Genomic DNA, 10,075 nt, shown 5'->3' with positions numbered 1-10,075 from the left:
TGTTCTGCAAAGGGAGACGTCACAGTCAAATCTAGTGACTTTGTGTCAGGGTTGGGTCACTGCTCCCTCCCCGACCCCCACTTTTCATCCCAGTCCCAGGAGTTTGGAGACTGGGCTCCAGATGAGTAATGGCGGTCACGGCTCCCACAATTCCTCGCACTCGAGAAATGGTTCTATCCGCCGTGCGGGCGGCCCGGGACTGCGCATGTGCGGAGAAGAGTCAACAACCTGACCTTCCTGCTGAGGTGTTGACCAATGGGAACAATTGGTGGATCGGAAGGACTCTGGTCCTCCAGCCAATCAGTGCGCGGGATTTGTATGAATGAAAATTGCGTTTCACAGACGGAAACTGTCTCCTGTCTCCAAACATCTGTGAGTAAAACACTTTCTTTTCTCCCCCGTTCCATTTATTTTCTCATTCTCACCTTCAATTGGTGACTTGCAGCAACTGAAGGGAAAGGAAGTGAATCCAGGGAGGGTGCAGACTCTGCAAAGCTTGGCCCAGGTCTCTCTCCCTTAAAGACATTACGAAGTCTTACAACACCAGGTTAAAGTCCAACAGGTTTGTTTCGATGTCACTAGCTTTCGGAGCACTGCTCCTTCCTCAGGTGAATGAAGAGGTCTGTTCCAGAAACATATATATATAGACAAATTCAAAGATGCCAAACAATGCTGGAATGCGACCATTAGCAGGTGATTAAATCTTTACAGATCCAGAGATGGGGTAACCCCAGGTTAAAGAGGTGTGAATTGTACCAAGCCAGGACAGTTGGTAGGATTTCGCAGGCCAGATGGTGGGGGATGAATGTAATGCGACATGAATCCCAGGTCCCGGTTGAGGCCGCACTCATGTGTGCGGAACTTGGCTATAAGTTTCTGCTCGGCGATTCTGCGTTGTCGCGGGTCCTGAAGGCCGCCTTGGAGAATGCTTACCCGGAGATCAGAGGCTGAATGCCCTTGACTGCTGAAGTGTTTCCCGACTGGAAGGGAACATTCCTGCCTGGTGATTGTTGCGCGATGTCCGTTCATTCGTTGTCGCAGCGTCTGCATGGTCTCGCCAATGTACCACGCTTCGGGACATCCTTTCCTGCAGCGTATGAGGTAGACAACGTTGGCCGAGTCGCACGAGTATGTACCTCGTACCTGGTGGGTGGTGTTCTCACGTGTAATAGTGGTATCCATGTCGATGATCTGGCACGTCTTGCAGAGATTGCCATGACAGGGTTGTGTGGTGTCGTGGTCACTGTTCTGAAGACTGGGTAGTTTGCTGCAAACAATGGTTCGTTTGAGGTTGCGCGGTTGTTTGAAGGTAAGTAGTGGGGGTGTGGGGATGACCTTGGCAAGATGTTCATCGTCATCAATGACGTGTTGAAGGCTGTGAAGAAGGTGACGTAGTTTCTCCGCTCCGGGGAAGTACTGGACGACGAAGGGTATTCTGTCGGTTGTGTCCCATGTTTGTCTTCTGAGGAGGTCGGTCCGGTTTTTCGCTGTGGCGCGTTGGAACTGTCGATCGATGAGTCGAGTGCCATATCCCGTTCGTACGAGGGCATCTTTCAACGTCTGTAGATGTCTGTTACGCTCCTCCTCGTCTGAGCAGATCCTGTGTATACGGAGCGCTTGTCCATAGGGGATGGCTTCTTTAATGTGTTTAGGGTGGAAACTGGAGAAGTGGAGCATCATGAGGTTATCCGTAGGTTTGCGGTAAAGCGAAGTGCTGAGGTGACCGTCCTTGATGGAGACGAGTGTGTCCAAGAATGCAACTGATTTTGGAGAGTAGTCCATGGTGAGTCTGATGGTTGGATGGAACTTATTAATGTCATCGTGTAGTCGTTTCAGTGATTCTTCGCCGTGGGTCCAAAGGAAAAAAATGTCATCGATGTATCTGGTGTATAACATCGGTTGAAGGTCCTGTGCGGTGAGTAGGTCCTGTTCAAACTTGTGCATGAAGATGTTGGCGTATTGGGGTGCGAATTTGGTCCCCATGGCTGTTCCGTGCGTCTGGATGAAGAACTTGTTGTCGAAGGTGAAGACGTTGTGATCCAGAATGAAGCGGATGAGTTGCAGACTTGCGTCTGGAGATTGGCAGTTGTCGGTGTTCAGTACTGAGGCTGTTGCAGCAATGCCGTCGTCATGGGGGATGCTGGTGTAGAGTGCCGAGACGTCCATTGTGACGAGGAATGTTCCTGGTTCAACTGGTCCATGGGTGCTGAGTTTCTGTAGGAAGTCCGTCGTGTCGCGACAGAAGCTGGGTGTACCTTGTACGATGGGTTTCAAGATGCCCTCGATGTAGCCAGAGAGGTTCTCACACAGGGTCCCATTGCCTGAAACGATAGGGCGGCCTGGTGTGTTGGCCTTATGTATTTTCGGGAGGCAGTAGAGATCTCCAATGCAGACAAACATGGGACACAACCGACAGAATACCCTTCGTCGTCCAGTACTTCCCCGGAGCGGAGAAACTACGTCATCTTCTTCACAGCCTTCAACACGTCATTGATGACGATGAACATCTTGCCAAGGTCATCCCCACACCCCCACTACTTGCCTTCAAACAACCGCGCAACCTCAAACGAATCATTGTTTGCAGCAAACTACCCAGTCTTCAGAACAGTGACCACGACACCACACAACCCTGTCATGGCAATCCCTGCAAGACGTGCCAGATCATCGACATGGATACCACTATTACACGTGAGAACACCACCCACCAGGTATGCGGTACATACTCGTGCGACTCGGCCAACGTTGTCTACCTCATACGCTGCAGGAAAGGATGTCCCGAAGCGTGGTACATTGGCGAGACCATGCAGACGCTGCGACAACGAATGAACGAACATCGCGCAACAATCACCAGGCAGGAATGTTCCCTTCCAGTCAGGGAACACTTCAGCAGTCAAGGGCATTCAGCCTCTGATCTCCGGGTAAGCATTCTCCAAGGCGGCCTTCAGGACCCGCGACAACGCAGAATCGCCGAGCAGAAACTTATAGCCAAGTTCCGCACACATGAGTGCGGCCTCAACCGGGACCTGGGATTCATGTCGCATTACATTCATCCCCCACCATCTGGCCTGCAAAATCCTACCAACTGTCCTGGCTTGGTACAATTCACACCTCTTTAACCTGGGGTTACCCCATCTCTGGATCTGTAAAGATTTAATCACCTGCTAATGCTCGCATTCCAAGCATTGTTTGGCATCTTTAAATTTGTCTATATATATGTTTCTGGAACAGACTTCTTCATTCACCTGAGGAAGGAGCAGCGCTCCGAAAGCTAGTGACATCGAAACAAACCTGTTGGACTTTAACCTGGTGTTGTAAGACTTCGTACTGTGCTCACCCCAGTCCAACGCCGGCATCTCCACATCATGGCTTAAAGACATTGACATCCTTTGCTCCCTCAGCTTCACACATTTATTTGTCTGGCTAAAAGGATGGTCTCTTTCCTAATGTTCACAATTAAAGGGTTGGTTTCTCCAGGAGATGGCAGACATTTAAAGGGACAGTAAATTAATATCGGACAGAGATATGAAATGAAATTAAATGAATATGACAAGATATGTCTAGTGTTATATAATACAGATTAGATATATTGATGGTTCTGTAATAAAGTGCATTTAATATTATTTCTAGTTGTGTAATATTGTACTGTAGAGGGCAGCATGGTGGTGCAGTGGTTAGCACTGCTGCATTACGACATTGGCGACCCGGGTTCGGTCCCAGCCCTGGGTCACTGTCCGTGTGGAGTTTGCACATTCTCCCTTGTCTGCGTGGGTCTCACCCCCATAAACCCAGAAAGATGTACAGGATAGGTGAATTGGCCACGCTAAATTGCCCCTTGATTGGAAAAGAAATTAATCGGGTACTCTGAATTTAATTTTTTTTAAATACATATATTGTACTGTCGCTACATTATATATTTCCAATCATCTCTTTCCTCGGAGGGTTGTTACTCTCTGGATTTCTCTTCTACTGGGATCAGTGGAATTGAATATTTTCAAGGTTGAGTTCTACCAATTTCCGTTTGACAAGTGAGTCGAGGGTTATGGGGAATAGGCAGGAAAATTAAGAATTCTCTACCCCAGAAGAGTGTGGCGCCTCAGTCATTAAGGATTTGCAAGATAGAGATTGATAGGTTTCTAGATGTTAAAGATATCAAGGGATATGGGGCATAGTGCGGGAAAATGGTGTTTATGTACATCGGCCAACAATCTCATTGAATGGCTGAGCTGGTCCAAAGGGATGAATGGCCGATTGCAGCTCCTATTTCTTATGAGCCTCTCAGTCCGAGAGATGACGTGGTCGGCGTGGATGGGTTGATCAGCCTGGATCAGCATCTTCAGGAGAATTGGGAGGGTGAATATTAGATACAGCAGAATGAGAATGGAGGGAGAGTGTGTGGGATGGAGATTTACAGCTTTTGGGGAATGAGAGAGGAAAGAATGTTTCATAGAAACTAAAATTGTCTGTTCTGAATTTCTTCCCTGTACTAAATGTGATGTCTGTTGTGAATTCCACTTACAGGATATTAGAAAAGGAGGAATTACAGACAGACATCTCAAACCAAAAGTCCAGATCTCACAGTCACTCAATTATTAGGTTTGTGACTATCAACAGCCTTATAATCTGGAAGGAGAAATGTTTGTCTACTTCAAAATATTTTAAACATCCGTGTGACTGGAAAGCACTGAGACCCACAAGCACCTGAGTGAGTGTGTTCCAGTGCACTGACTGTGGAAAGAGCTTTAACCGGTTTCACAGCCTGAATAGTCATCGTACCATTCACAGCGGGGAGAAATCATCCACATGTGAATGGTAAAGGCTTCAACTGCTTGTCCAACTGGAGAGACACTAGGGCAACTGCACCATGGAGAAACCGTGGAAATGTAGGGATTGTGAGAAGAGATACAAAGCACCATCAGAGCTGGAAGCTCATCGACGCAGTCACACCGGGGAGAGGCCATTCACCTGCTTTCAATGTGGGACGGGATTCATTCTGCAATCCCATCTGCACAGACATCAGCGAATTCATACTGGGGAAAAGCCATTCACCTGCTCTCAGTGTGCGAAGTGCTTCAGTGATTCAACCACTCTACAGAGACACCAGCGAGTTCACACTGGGGAAAAGCCGTTCACCTGCTCTCAGTGTGTGAAGGGGTTTACTCAATTATCCAGCCTGCGGACACACCAGCGAGTTCACACTGGGGAGAAGCCATTCACCTGCTCTCAGTGTGTGAAGGGATTTACTCAATTATCTAGCCTGCAGATACACCAGCGAATTCACACTGGGGAGAGACCATTCATCTGCTCTCAGTGTGAGAAGGGATTTCGTGATTCATCGCACCTGCAGAGACACCAGCGAGTTCACAAGTGATTACAGGGGTTGGATTCTGATGATTTTGTTTCTGCCCTCATTTACATCCAGGACTGCATTTCGTTCATCTGACAGTTGGTAAATGGGATTGGTCGGAACTTTGCCTTTTGCTGGACTAACCGGTCTGACTAATTTGCCTCCAATGGGCTGATGATTTTTGGGCCTTGTTGCGATTTTGGCTTCAAATTGCACATGGATCACAGAGTGAACGGGGTTTGGAAGTTCGAAGATAATTATTTCTCATTTCTGTTTGGAAACTCCCAAAGCATGCCATGTTGCCATGAGGATGGCTATGGTGTTTACATGGTTCTTTTGTCTAATTTATCTGGGTGTTTCTCACAGAAGGAAACTATCGGTATGAGAGGCATGTTGTCTGAGGTGCACTGAGAAACTACATTAAATGGTACATTCAGAGATAGGCAGTAGCTAATATTTAAGGAATTATTACATATTGACCAAGGGGTCAGTTAGCACAGCGAGCTGGACGGCCGGTTCGTGATGCGGCACAATGACAACAGCGTGGCTTCAATCCCCCGAGCGGCTTCGGTTATCTATGAAGGTCCAGCCTTGTCAACATTGCCCCTCAACTCAGGTGTGGTGACCCTCAGTTTAAGTCACCACCAGTCAGCTCTCTCTCTCTCAAAGGGGAGAGCAGCCGATGATCTTTTGGGAATTTTAGCGACTTTAAGTTCAAATATTTACATCAAATATATTCCTTTCAGAAACAAAAATCAAACAGGAAAAGTGATGCAAACGTGGCAACAAGAAAGTTAAAGATTCCATTTGATCAAAGGAAGGGACCCATAAAGTGGACAAAATAGTAGTAAGCCTGACGTTTCAGTGGCAGCACGGAGGCGCAGTGGTTAGCACTGCTGCCTCACGGCGCCGAGGTCCCAGGTTCGATCCCGGCTCTGGGTCACTGTCCGTGTGGAGTTTGCACATTCTCCCCGTGTTTGCGTGGGTTCCATCCCCACAACCCAAAGATGTGCAGGGCAGGTGGATTGGCCAAGCTACATTGCCCCTTAATTGGAAAAATGAATTGGGTACTCTAACTTTTAAAAAAAAAGCCTGAGGTTTCGGAACTTGTTTAGAATTCAGCAAAGGAGGATCAAGGAACTGAAAATAGAATATGAGAGCAAACTGGGGAGAAACATAAAAAACGCCTGAAAAAGCTCCTATAGGAATGTGAAAAGGAAAAGATCAGCAAAGACCAATGTGGGTCCAGTCCAGACAGAGACAGGAGAGTTTATAATGGGGAATAAGGAAATGGCAGAGAAACTAAACAATGTGTTTGTCTTCATGGACGAAGATACAAAAATTGTCCAAAAAACACGAGAGAACCAAGGGACCAGTGAGCACGAGGGACTGAAAGAGATTAGTATTAGTGAAAAAATAGTATTGGAGAAATTAATGTGATTGAAAGTTAATAAATCCCCAAAAGCTGATACTCTACATCCCAGAGTGTTGAAAGAGGCAGCTGGATAGTGGATACATTGGTGATCATCATTCACAATTCTATAGATTCTGGAAGCGTTCCTGCAGATTGGAAGGTGGTAAATGGTAAATGGTGGTAACTATTTAAGGAGAGAGAGAGAAAACGGGGAACCACAGACCCATTAGCCTGACATCAGCAGGAGGGATAATGCTACAATCTATCATAAAGGATGTGATAAGGTACGAATTAGGAGCAGCAGTAGGCCACCCGGCCCCTCGAATGGCCTACTGCTGCCCCATTTCATCTGATCATAGTATTTTTGTGAATCTTTGTTGCACCTTCTCCAAGGCCTCGATTTCCTTTTCCTAAATGGCGATCACAAATGTTTACAGTACTGCCTGTGTAATCTAACCCTGGTTCTAAACAAGTTTAACGTATTGAACAATTCTAACCCTCAAAAATTGAACCTTATTTTGGGGCCCCACACTTTAGGAAAGATGTGAAGTTCTCGGAGAGGGTACAGAGGAGATTTATGAGAATGGCACCTGGGATGAGGGGCGTCAGTTAATTGGAATGACTGGAGCAGGTGAAATTTCTCTCTATAGATCTATCCCTTTTCATTTATATCCCTCAGGTGCCCCCCCCCCCCAACTTCCTTTGGGAAACATTCCAATATCTCTGCTTCGAATCCACCCGTCGGAAGTATTTCCACTGGTATTTACCACTTTTCTTTCAGTGCAAATGCGGCTCAGAAAGCACAGAAGGAGCCCAATCCACCCCTTGTGCCCATGCTGACTCTGAACATTATACATAACAAGGTCAAGGAAGCCATTTTAAACTCTAATATATGACAGGAACTTTAGTTCAAAAGTTAACACTGTATCAACCTAAATGCTTGAATAAGCTGCATAGCAACAGAAATTGTTTAAACTAAGAATTTCTTTTATCATTTTGATCAGCTACACAACATTATGTTTTGTCCAATCTGGCATCAAGTATAAGGCTGATACTTCAATCCGATCACGATGAGGAAGAAAGAAAGCTATTGGCTTCCAAACTTGTCTTTTTAAATCAGTGGATCTTGTAGTAACCAAATGTATTAATTAAAGATCACTGTACTAATTAGCTACCTGTCAGTCACAGATGATTGAAAAAGTACTGAGCCTTAATTGAGCTGCAATTAATGAATCCGTAATTCTATTAAAAGACTGAGTTTTATTTGCTGTAAACATATACAACCTTAATTGCTGTGTATGTAAAGAATGTGCAATGAAGGGGTGGCATGATGGTGCAGTGGTTAGCACTACTGTCACATGGTGCCGAGGACTTGGGTTCGATCCCTGCTCCAGGTCACTGTCTGCATGGGTCTGACCCCCACAACCCAAAAGATGTGCAGGGTAGGTGGAATGGCCACGCTAAATTGTCCCTTCATTGGAAAAAATGAATTGGATACTCTAAAAATTTATTTAAAAAAAGAATCTGCAATGAAGATAAATGTACTGGCAAGAGAGACCTTCAAGCTCTGATTAGTCTCAACATTTCAAACGGTATGAATAAGGAATTATATAGAAACAGAGAAAGGGATAGTATGAAACAGTTCTATTGTATTCCTGTCTGAGATAATGAGAGAAGGTGGTGTCCGTAATTAGGATCCAATTAAATTAATCCAGTGACCAAATTGAACAATGGTCATGTTACAACAGGCCCAACTCTGACGTGAGGTAATGGTCACTTTGGGGATAAAAGTAGAGTTTTTGACGGTCTTCCTTGCTGGTCAAGTACTGAAGACTCCCGAGGCCGAGTTCCAAGGAAATTACTGTCAAAGAAGGAGCCAGAGAGGCTTACGCTTCTCCAGACTGATCTCCCACATGAAGTTGTAAATAGTCAATTTCTTAAAGTTGTTCAGTAAACGTTTTTCATTTAATAAACTTCTTTTAAAATTTTCTATCCAGAGAATTCGGCCTTTGTCTTAATTGTTTAAAGTTTTGTCTGACCCAAAGTGAATTTATTAAATGGTAAGTTGGGGGTGACTGAAATTAGTTAAGATGCATAAAATAAGATCAGATGACAGAAGACTTCAATTTTAAAATTTTCATTTCTATAGCGCCTTCCACAACCACAGGACATCCCAAAGTGCTTTGCAACCAATGGAGTGCTTTTTGAAAAACTCTTTATTTTTATTTTTTCATGGCACATAGAAACAAAAGGTTAAAATGGTTCGAATTGTCCACATCAATCATTGGCATTGTTGACAGAAATATAAAAGACACAATATAACAAAGTCACTTTTAGTTTTGAGAATCAAGTTACACGCACAGACAGGTGTCGATACAGCAGATAAACAAGAGTTTGATGATGATACTGGTCCGTCTAAAAGTTGCTTCCTTACATCGAGCATCAGGGAAAAATGACCACGGAAATAGATGGGAAAACACTTTTTTTAAAAAAAAGGCAAATAAAATGTATATAATGAATGGGGCTGGGTTGGGGGCGGGAGTGCTCTCTGTGGTTTAATTCATATGAATAATCCCGTTACTGGCAATCACCTTTGAAATAATGTTTGGCTCTGGGAGCGGAATGCATGCGGGATTCTGTCCATCTCAAATCGCTCTCTGACTTCGGATCACCAAGTTTCACAGGTTGGGGGAATGGGTTTCAGCTATTTGAGGACAACACCCTTCATGACAGCCAAACTTGTAAAAGATTGTGTTGTTTTCTTCTTTCCATCCCTTCTGGAACTGTCCCCCATTGAGCAGCTGGAGGGGTGTCTGTGGGATGTCCATGTGCAACACCTCAGCCAATGTTTTGAATATCTTATCCCAATCTCTCTCAAATTTGGCCACGATCAGCATGTGTGGAAGTAATGATTTCCTGCAGTCTTTCCAGTAACTACATATAGAGGAGGAACCAATTCTTACAGTAATATGTGGTATTCTAAAGTAGCTCGTAATGAGCTTCCATTTATATTCCCTCAGGATATTTGGTCGGTGACGAGATTGGTCTCAGGACAAGTTTGATCCCAGTCTTCCACTGGTATCTCCTGTTGCAGTTCAACCGCTGCAAGCGCTGGAAGCCATCCTGTTAAACTTGCCCAAAATGGGAGTCTGTTTCTTTTCCATGAAATTGCCCCCTTCATGTTTGCAAAGAAAATGTTGTATCTGTACGTATGCTAAAATGTTAATATTTGGAAGGCCAAATTCCCCTCTGATCTGCTCAAAAGATTTTGGAGTATCTGCTGAAATATCTGGCGAAGGTGAGGCAATATTCAGACC

General features: G+C 45.0%; 1 long non-coding RNA gene across 1 annotated transcript; it reads left to right on the top strand.

Annotated features, from left to right (window-relative positions):
- Positions 1-241: 241 nt before the first annotated feature.
- On the top strand, positions 242-8,759 carry LOC140422320 (uncharacterized). Its single transcript, XR_011947384.1, has 2 exons — positions 242-372; positions 4,519-8,759. It is a non-coding gene; the product is annotated as an uncharacterized lncRNA (long non-coding RNA).
- The last annotated feature ends 1,316 nt before the right edge of the window (positions 8,760-10,075 follow it).

Source organism: Scyliorhinus torazame, chromosome 5, assembly GCF_047496885.1.
Source record: "Scyliorhinus torazame isolate Kashiwa2021f chromosome 5, sScyTor2.1, whole genome shotgun sequence".
NCBI lineage: Eukaryota > Metazoa > Chordata > Chondrichthyes > Carcharhiniformes > Scyliorhinidae > Scyliorhinus > Scyliorhinus torazame.
The sequence above is the reverse complement of the archived record's forward strand: the minus strand, read 5'-3'. Positions and strand labels throughout refer to the sequence as shown.